This window comes from Hyla sarda, chromosome 9 (assembly GCF_029499605.1).
Source record: "Hyla sarda isolate aHylSar1 chromosome 9, aHylSar1.hap1, whole genome shotgun sequence".
In the NCBI taxonomy this organism is placed as follows: Eukaryota; Metazoa; Chordata; class Amphibia; order Anura; family Hylidae; genus Hyla; species Hyla sarda.
The window spans coordinates 82,032,899-82,043,909 of NC_079197.1; the positions used below are offsets into that span (position 1 = coordinate 82,032,899).

General features: G+C 44.8%; 2 protein-coding genes across 3 annotated transcripts in view; one reads left to right on the forward strand and one right to left on the reverse strand.

Annotated features, from left to right (window-relative positions):
* The window catches only part of UPRT (uracil phosphoribosyltransferase homolog), a 44,847-nt gene extending 42,272 nt beyond the window's left edge, over nt 1-2,575 (reverse strand). The window contains exon 1 of the mRNA XM_056538299.1: nt 2,431-2,575. The gene's annotated coding sequence lies outside the window, so the exon portion shown is untranslated. The remainder of the gene's footprint in view (nt 1-2,430) is intronic.
* ABCB7 (ATP binding cassette subfamily B member 7) overlaps nt 1-11,011 on the forward strand; it is a 194,819-nt gene that overhangs the window by 16,558 nt on the left and 167,250 nt on the right. The gene's annotated exons all lie outside the window — the stretch shown is intronic.

Consider the following 11,011-nt stretch of genomic DNA (forward strand, 5'->3'; position numbering starts at 1 on the left):
GAATATCGGTATAAGTTATCGGCTATTTAACCCCCTGCGACACCGCTGCAGATCATTGATTTAAAGCGGGCGCTTTAAATCAATGATCTGCAGTGGGTTTTGCGGGGTCATAGGCCGCCGCCGCCACCCGCTTCTCTCCCCTACCTGTCAGGGTGGTCCGGGCCATCCATCCATCGTTCCTGTAGTGTCCGGGGGCGTTCCGGGTGAAGCGGTCCGGGCTGTCCTTCTTCTCCGGCGGTCATCTTCTCCACTCCGGGCAGGCTCCGGCCTAGTACGCTGCATAGACGCCGCTGCGCAGTGACGCCCGTGCGCAGCGACGCACCTGACGTCACGGCGTAGCGGCGTCTATGCAGCGTACTAGGCCGGAGCCTGCCCGGAGTGGAGAAGATGACCGCCGGAGAAGGACAGCCCGGACCGGTTCACCCTCCACCCGGAACGCCCCCGGACACTACAGGAAGGAAGGATGGATGGCCCAGACCACCCCCATTACGTTTAAGTTTAATTTTTTTTATTGACTCGGAGGTTGGGGGAGGGTCCCGACCGGTATAGCAGTATGGGCAAAAATCCATACCGGTATACCGCCCAGCATCACGGTGGGGGTGCGACGCGGTGCGGTGGGTCGGGGGTGCGGTGGGTCAGGGGGGTGGCGGTCGCGGTGCGGTTGGGGCAGTGCGGGGGGCGGGGCATTATCGGCAAGATAATTGCCGATACCGATAATGCCCAAAATCGTGATTATCGGCCGATAATATCGGCCATACCGATAATCGGTCGATCCCTAGTAGCTATGTATGCTTCTCAAAAAAAAAAAAATCTGCAACCACACCCCCTTTATCGACGGTCGCGCCCCTTTTCCAGGTTTTCTGAGTAAAATGGAGAGTTAGTTGGGTTTTTGGGATTTTTTGGTCTCAAATTCTGGCGCACAAAGCATGCAGCACATTTTTGGCATGAACCCAAGAAAAAACTGTAGGGATCACTTTAAATGACCCCCATTATATGTGATGGGGAAGATCATGAATAGAATTCATGGTTATTGTCAACCAAGGCTGATCTGAGAGGACCATTAACTGTAATACCAACAAGATGGAGCCTAGCCACAACCACACTTAACTAAAACCGTTTCCCTGCAGCCCCCCCTAGAGACAGAAATGCATTTAGCTCTCCTTCTCGCTATTGGATGTATGCATACATCCAACTTATCTCCTGCTCTGCATGACGCGCTGCAGAAGATCAGCAGCAGGACACGGCTGTCATTCACATCTGACATCCCCCACAGCTGAAGACAAGATTGATCTTGGCATCATTACCTCCTAGATGATGTGGTCATCCTTACCATATCTAGTGCCAACCCCTGGGAACCCAATTGATCAGAAGTATGGGGGTCCCTTGTCCCCCAATTGAGTGGAGCAGCAGTCGAGCACACATGCTGTTGCTGCATTAACTTACTGCTGAGATGGCTAAAAACTGTGCTCTGGTATCTTTAGCAGTCAAATAAAGCATTAAAAAGGGACTTTTACTTACACCATTAGTAATCCCAGTGGTCAGACCACCACCAATCGGATACTGATCACCTTTCTGTGGGTAAGTGATACTCTTTGCTTAACCCCTTTTAAGAGATCAAAGTGTGGATGTGTGGTGACCACGGGGTGTTGCAGTGAATGGTGGGGTCGGATGGTATTAACCCCTGGGGCAAGATGTTGTTTACCCCTAGTGTTCATGATGCCAGGATGTGGTTGTTTGGTGTAGGGCACCGCTGAAAACCAGCCCAAAAAACAGCATGCGAGGGAAGCCCCGGGACTGACTTTTAACCCTTGCAGGTACTTTGGCAAAAACACAGTATTCTTCACCTCCCCCCAGCAAAGCACAATTTCACTAAAAAGGTCCCGTACACTGGTGGGCGCACTTCTTGTTGCAGCTTGCGACAGCTCTGGACAATTCTATAATCACAGTTCTGAATAGGGGGAGGACTAGTGGCTTTTGGTATACACCCGTTTTCTTGTTGCGAGTGGTCTGGTGGTTTAATAATTAAAGGCACACACCCGTATCCTTTTCGTAGGATGCAAAAATAGTATGTGGTGACCACGGGGTGTTACAGTGAGTGGTGGGGTCGGATGGTATTAACCCCTGGGGCAAGATGTTTTTAACCCCTAGTGTTCGTGACGCTAGGATGTGGTTGTTTTGGTGTAGGGCTCCGCCAACAACCAGCCCAAAAACGGCATGTGATGATTGAGAGTACAAAGCAGGGATTTGATGCAACTAGAACTTTTACTTGGAGAAGGCATAAAACAGTCTGTTCAAACAGCCAACTTCCACAGAAGTGATCGGGACACTGGGAACCTCTCAGGCTTGCTTGGACTTGTAGTTGCAATAATAATAATGGTGCAGGCCACTGTGTTACTGTTATCATTTTGTAGGGACTTGACTTGTACTCACAGATTTGATGTGGCTGCAGGTTTATAGGCTTTGGCGTAGATATGCTGGACTTGAGTTGTACAGGACTTGTGCTTTCTTTAATTGCCAGGAACTTAGAGGGTGAGAATAGAGACTTCAGCCCCTTATATACTAGGGGGCTGGACTAAAGCCCATTGGTAGCTGGTTGCCTGTGGTTACCTGTGCCCATGGAACTCTGGGTATATCATGTGATCACACATCACATGACTTATCACATGACTTTAGGAAGGTCCTATACAAGGTAAATATCCTAACAACCTTCATATACAGTTTACATTCACCGTACAATGCTTATAATAAATGTACATACCTTATATACAACAGAATACAAAATAATACCATAATGACTTAGGGGGGAGCCCTGTGGACCTGAGGGACTCTACCTGAGGGGGCTTAAGGACTCTACAGAATTGTGTTCTGTACCGGGATACCACAGATGCATAGCAGGTTTATGACAGGATCCCGTTAAAAAGGTAAGTTATAGCTGTCAGCTGAATGTGCATTCAGCTGTCAGTTATACAAGATATAGTGGGGGATTTATCAAAACCTGTGTAGAGGAAGAGTGGTGCAGTTGCCCATAGCAACCAATCAGATCACTTCTTTAATTTAAAAAAATAAAAGCAATGGGGGAGATTTATCAAAACCTGTGCATAGGCAATGTTTCCCATAGCAACCAATCAGCTCGCTTCTTTCATTTTAAACAAGGCCTTTGCAAAATGAAAGAAGCAATCTGATTGGTTGCTATGGGCAACTGGGTAACTTTTCCTTTGCACAGGTTTTGATAAATCTCCCCCAATGTGATTGATTGTCATGGGCAACTACTCCACTTTTCCCTCTGCACAGATTTTGATAAATCTCCCCACTAGAACTACCTAAGGGGCTGTTCACATGACTTTTTGGTTTGACTCCATGGGTATAAATCAGGATACCATCAAGTGTTTTCTGATGTTATACTGTGGCATAGTGATATGATTCAATAGACAAAACACTCTACTTGCTACTACGTTTATTTTATTTTACCGCAGGATACGTTTTATTTATTTATTTATTTTGGACACAAGTGTGGTAGACTATGTTGTGTCCAGCAAATAAAACATACTGGCCTAAAACAGGCCAAAAATAGACTGAGCTCTATCTATTGAACCCTTTAGCTATACCACAATCTTGCCACGGTATATGCCACGTAGACTGCGTAGTTTAAGCACTTTCCTTAGGCTTTGTTCATATTGTACTGGAGGCTCTGCTGCAAATTCCTTTATGTGTAACAGAATCCCAATAAAACCCTTTTATAGGTTACTGGTGTCCATCAGCTGATCGGCAGGGATCTTGAGAGTTGGACTCCTACCAATCTAATATTAATGGCCTTTTCATCCATTTTTGAAACCCGGATAACCCCTTTTAACTACAGAAATATTTTTAGTAGACAAAAGCAACAATATCTCCTCTCGCAAAAATGCTATTTACCAACGTAAGTGGAACAGTGTAATGTTCTGCTTCTCAGCACTTCCTCCATATTATTACAAAGGGAGGGAATAATAACTCCCATGGATACATTAAAGGGGCCTTGGCTGACCATGTGTTTGGAGGATAATTGAGGAATAGCACAGTCTGTGATCCCGCTTTCACATCTCAATTTCTTTAGTAATAGTAAGCAGCAGGGGATCTGAGGCCGAAGCTTCTGAGATACATTGCTTTCTACAATAAAACAAATTTAATGCTTCCTGGAGGATAGCAGGCAACCACTGTGAACATTGCACTCAGGTGGACTGTTCTTGTAGAAGAAGGACAATGCGAAGCTGGGGAAGAAAGCAGCGGGGACTAAGGATTAAAGGAGGAAGCCGTTACTGTGCTGCTCCGTCTCCACACATAAGAGCGGCCTTATACGTATCGTATTTGCAGCCTGAGTTCCCACTGTAGAGGAACTGTGGGATATGTATAAAAATACCTAGAAGAAGCCTGTCCCATCACAAATAGTGTTGAGCGGCATAGGCCATATTCGAATTCGCGAATATTCGCGAATATATGGACGAATATTCGTCATATATTCGCGAATATTCGCATGTTCGGTATATTGTTTTATTTTCGCATATGCGAATATTCGCGTATGCGAAAATTAGCATATGTGAATATTAGCATATACAAAATTAGCATATGCGAAAATTCGCATATGCTAATTTTCGCATATGCGAATTTTCGCCCGCCAGTCTCACACAGTAGTATTACAGCCTTCTTTACACCACACAAGCTGGAAGCAGAGAGGGATGATCACTGTGATGTGTACTGTGAAAAAAAAAAAAATAAAATAAAACGAATATTCGTAATTACGAATATATAGCGCTATATTCGCGAATTCGCGAAATTCGCGAATATGCGATATTCGCGAATAATATTCGAATTGCGAATATTCGCGAGCAACACTAATCACAAATATGGTTGCAGGTTAAAACAATGGCAGGGATCTCAATTCTTTTCTTTCTCCAGGAAAAAGGTCCTTCCAGTTTTAATAAATAAATAAATTTGACAACTGAGTGTTACCTTCCCCTAGATCTAACCCCCAAATGGGATGACATAAAAGTGAGACCACTGAATAAAAGGTATAGCTTAGTTTGACATCGCAAAGTTGTAGAACTTAGACCAAAACCAATATTTATGCATTACTCTTAAAAAGAGGACAAATCTCCAACCAGACGACCTGGTTCATTGGTATTGTCTTCTGGTTGGAGGTCTATCCTCTTTTTAAGAGTAATGAATAAATATATGTAATAGAAAAAAAGACTAAAAGTAATAAGTAGACAAATCCCCAGGTTCAGATGGCATACATCCCTGTTTTGTAAGTGAATGGAATAGGCTGTCCGAACAGGATAGCTAATCTTCACTGTATATATCATAAAGAATAAACAGTGTGTTCCTTTTGCATGCTGTTACATAAACCAGTATGTGAAGCATTATGACCTTCACTTGGTAGGGTGCCACGTTCAGTGTGTACGTCCACCTAAGGCGCAGCGTGTTGGTTTACCCATATGATCAATCATTCCCCCCCAAGCCAGGTTTCTTTATAGTCCTCTTGTGTTCTCTGTTGAGCATCCAAGATAAATAGCTATTTCCCCAGTTTGTCAGGAAAGAGTCAGAGCCTCTACAGTAACATGCAAGTATACCTAAGAAATAGGAAGGCTCTACACTGTTAACTGCCAGGGGAGGAAGGGGATTGACTCTGTCTGTAACCTGCCCCCAGGAGCACATTTGTGGATAAACCACTTTAAAATGGACAGGCCTGTACATAGGTTAGAGTCCACACTCGTGGGGGGGGGGGGGGCTCGTCTTGTTAAATTCCCACAGTCTCTCCTCTCACATTGCAAGCCGTTCCAGTCTTATGACTGAGAGCTGTAGCGGTCTATGCTACAGAATCTTTTCACATAGATTTTCACACTGGAGCCGAGTTTCTTTTCTTTCACGTATGACACAGTCCACCCGTGCAACCCTGTTCTTTCCATCAGAAAACACGAGAAGTGTGAACAGTCCCATTCAATGTGTGGACGCATTTATGGCCTTATAGTAGTGTTTTCCAAACAGTGTGTCTCCAGCTGTTGCAAAACTACAACTCCCAGCATGCCCGGACAGCCTTTGGCTGTCCGGGCATACTGGGAGTTGTAGTTTTGCAACAGCTGGAGACACTGTTTTTAGAAAATACTGCCTTTATAGTTTTGTTTTTTATAACGTTAAACCAACAAATTAGGACAATGGCTGCAAAGTATTTAAAGGGGTTCTCCGGTGCTTACACATCTTATCCCCTATCCAAAGGATAGGGGATAAGATGCCTGATCGGGGGAGTTCCGCTGCTGGGGACGCCCGCGATCATGCACGCGGCACCCCCTTTGTAATCAGTCCCCGGAGTGTGTTCGCTCCGGGTCTGATTACGGGCGACTACAGGGGCGGCGGCGTGTGACGTCACGCCTCCGCCCCCGTGTGACGTCACGCTCCACCACTCAATGCAAGCCGACGGGAGGGGGCGTGATAGCTATCACACCCCCTCCTGTCGGCTTGCATTGAGGTGGGGAGCATGACGTCACACGGGGGTGCCCCTAGACATCTTATACCCTAAACAAAGGACAGGGGATACGATGTCTGATCTCGGGGTGTTTCCACTGGCAATAGGGGATAATATGTCTTGGGGCAAAATAACCCATTTAAATGCCAAAGGCTGAATACATGCCAGTCTACAACCTGGAGAATACGAGGGCATTAAAGGGGTACTCCAGTGAAAAACTTATATTTTTTATTTATTTATTTATTTTTAAATCAACTGGTGCCAGAAAGTAACACAGATTTGTAAATTATTTCTATTAAAAAATCTTAATCCTTTCAGTACTTATTAGCTGCTGAATACTACAGTGGAAATTCTTTTCCATTTGAAACACAGTGCTCTCTGCTGACATCATGAGCACAGTGCTCTCTGCTGACATCTCTGTCCATTTTAGGAACTGTCCAGAGTAAAAGGAAATCCCCATAGCAAACATATGCTGTTCTGGACAGTTTCTAAAATGGACAGAGATGTCAGTAGAGAGCACTGTGCTCATGATGTCAGCTGAGAGCTCTGTGTTTCAAAAAAAAAAGAATTTCCGCTGTAGTATTCAGCAGCTAATAAGTACTGGAAGGATTATGATTTTTTAATAGAAGTAATTTACAAATATGTTTAACTTTCTGGCACCAGTTGAAAGTTTTCCACCGGAGTACCCTTTTAACAGAAGTAAGCTGGAAGTACTATTAGGGTATGTTCAGACATGCAGATTTTCTGTAGCAGGTTTTGCTACCCATTGAAGTCAAAGAGGAGGCTGCAGCAGAAAATATATGCACGTGAGCATACCCTTAGAAGGTTTTACCCTCTATACGTAGGTGCTTTTAGGTGACAGGGAGACTGAACTACAGGCTCAGCAAAATGCTATCCGTATACACCCATTCCTGCCTCATGCTGATAACTACTTGCTTCAACTACTCCCAACTTTTTGGGTTTGTTGAGAGAATTTGTTTTCATAGTGAGTGTCACATACCCAGTCATAGCTTTTAAGGTTAACTTAAACTTTAAAGGTAGGTCACTTTTCTGGCCAGGCACAGTTCTTAATGTGGGTTTGATATGAATAGAAATTGTTAACCATGGGGGGAGATATTATAAAATGAAGTAATTGCTGTATGCAAGTCTTCTCACAAGATCAGTGAGTGGATCCTCATCCCTGTATGTGACTGCTGAACCTTCTCCTATTAGACAGTCAGATTATCAAGTACCATACTCCCGGATATATTCTTATTACCCACCTCAGTCCTTTCTATAAGAAGGAAATTATCAGATAGATTAGAAAAGAAGACACCTACACCTGCTGTTCTTCGGGGCATGAACAGAATACAGTGGTCCCTCAATGATGCCCCTGATATGTGATAGTTTCAATATATGATGGGCTGAAAAGTCCATGGTATGTTGAATACAGCATCAACTTGCAGTGTATGTGAACATCAGGGGCATTGTCCAAACTGCTATACGGCAGCGCTGACTGCTGCTGCTTCCACCGGGCCATGTGTTCAGCCCTGTTACTCTGCACAGACTCTAAACACACGCGCCTTACCCGACTGCGCAGCTTCTCGTTGTGCCGCCCCTTTGCCATGTACAATAATGCATCAAATCAGCGCTGCCCTCTTCATACCTCTAGTGTGCACATCAGTGCCTGTATATTCTGTATGGGGCAGTACTGTACTAAAGAGAACGCGCTGCAAAATAAAAAGGTTTAAAATGTATTGCATCTATGATAAAAAGTTCAAACAGGCGCCATTAATACAGGTAACGCGTGGAGGACAGAGGAGACTCTTAAAGAAGAAGTTACAGGTCTGTGAGAGCCAGATATCTTCCTTGTTTGTAGGTGACCAAATACTTATTTTACCGAGGAATTTACTAATTAATTAGAAATCCTACAATGTTATTTCCTGTTTTCTTTCCCCCAATCCTGTCTCTCGTAGTTGAGGTATACCTATGATGACAATTACAGGCCTCTCTCATCTTAAGTGGGAGAACCTGCACAATTGGTGGCTGACAAAATACCCCCCCCCACTGTGTGTGTGTGTGTGTGTGTATATGTATGTATGTATGTATGTATGTATGTATATATATTGTGACAGAGTGTCTGGAGAAGTAGTGGACGGGGTCTATGTGTGCCCGAGGTTCCTCACTTATGTAATTTAAAGCAACCAGGGAAATGTTCAGCAGAGGTCTATGCAGACGTCTCTGCAATTTGGGTTTGTATAAAACCTGTGTGTGTTTAGGGTCTGTGTTGCTGGAGTGGGGAGAGAAGGGTGGGCCCCCACTCCATCCGGAAAGTCCGGGTTTTGGGCTGTCAGGTAATCCCTCCTCAGGTGTGCTGGCCTGATATAAGGCTGAGAATGCAGACACATCTCTCTCTCTGCCTGGGAACAGGTTATCTGCATGGAGCCTGTGAGAGCACTACAAGTGGTATGGACTTTGCTATATTGTTTGGTGCCCGGTATTAGGCCGGCACTTGGTTAGTGAGGTTTCCTGTTGTTAGTTAGAGCCGGACAGGCTTAGGATTTTGTTTTTTATATTTTATGTTCTGTACCTCAACCTGTCAATAAAACTGGCTGAGGTCAGTTAAACGAATTCCCTGCTGTTTGGACTGCAATTTCTACAGTGTTCCTGCAAAACTGTGCCTGTCTACCCAGGAGACGTTATCCCCGTTACCTAATCCCTTACAATACATATACAGTGACCCCCCCCCCCCCCCGACCTACGATGGCCCCGACATATGATCAAATCGACATACGATGGCCTCTCAGAGGCCATCGCATGTCGATGTCAGCATCAACATACAATGCTTTTTTATGTCGGGGCAATCGCATTAAGTGCTATCCGGCAGCGCAAAATACTTAAGCTGCTGCCGGATAGCAGCTTAATGTTCCCCGTGTGGTGCGGTAAGTATTACTTACCCCTCCACGATGCTCCGGGGTGCCCTCCGGGTCCAGCGCTGGTCTTCCGGTGTCTTCTCGGCCCTCTCCGATGACGTCAATACACTGCTGCGCACGTCATCCAATGGGAATGGCGTACGCAGTGGCGTAATGACGTCGCTACGCAGGCCCAGTAATGCCTTGCGGAAGACAGCGGAGGACCGGAGAAGACAGCAGAGGACCGGAGAAGACAGCGGAGGACCGGAGAAGACCAAGAGAGCCCAGCGGAGGCCGGGGTCACCATCGCGAGTGGCGTTGACAGGTGAGTACAGCTTCCTATACTTAACATTGCACGAATCCCTCAACATACGATGGATTCGACAAACGATGGCTTGTTTGGAACGAATTACCATCGTATGTTGAGGGACCACTGTATATAATGTGTGTGTGTGTGTGTGTGTATATGTGTATATATATATATATATATATATATATATATATATATATATATATATATATATATATATATATATATATAAATATAAATTTTATACTGTTCTGCACTGACCTTACCCTCTCTCCACTATAATACTGCACTGACCTTACCCTCTCTTCACTATAATACTGTACTGACCTTACAATCTCCCTCTAATATATGCCCCTATATACCTACATACAATGGTTTCAACATATGATTGTCCAGGAACAGATTAATATTGTATGTTAAAGGGAACCAATAATCATATTTTACCCTATAATGATGCTTGGCAAAGCATTATATAGGGTCAAATCTTTATCCTCACCATCCCCAGGGGACGCTCCAGCCTGCGGGGAGGGTGAAGATATGAACTTATAAACTGCTCCCTGCCAGCCCCGTAAGTAGTCCCCTGGGCAGGTAGCTCCTCTCAACTAGTCCCGTGTCTTCGGCAGCAGCGCCCCCTCTGCTTGATTGACTAGCCGCGTCATCACTCTGCTCCGTCTGTTCAGTGAGCTAAGCGATGACGTGGCCCGTCAGTCAAGTGGAGGGGGTGTTGCTGCCAGCCGAAGACACGGGACCAGGCGAGCTGGGAGCAGTTTATAAGTTCATATCTTCACCATCCCTGGGGGCAGGAGCGTCCCCTGGGGATGGTGAGGATAAAGATTTTACCCTATATAATGCTTTGCCAAGCGTTATTTAGGGTAAAATCTGATGATTGGTTCCCTTTAAGATACCACTGTACTTTGACAACCCCTCACCTTTTTCCATTTATTTGGGCAGGAAAGCAACACTGTATCTAGTTGTCTGTGAGCAGTTATTGCATAATATTGTATAATATCTGTATCCTTTTTCCATTTATTTGGGCAGGAAAGCAACACTGTATCTAGTTGTCTGTGAGCAGTTATTGCATAATATTGTATAATATCTGTATGTAATGTTAGGAGCCTCCAGGAATAATTCTGTGCTCTCTATATTTATTGCACAAGATGTCCCCTTGCAACCAGCACTGTACTTGACTAGGTACTGAGCATGAAGGTTTATATGCAATATAAGAACTGTCCGCTGTATGCTCTCTCTCTCTCTCTGTCTCTGTCTCTGTCTCTGTCTCTGTCTCTCTCTCTCTGTCTCTGTCTCTCTCTCTCTGTA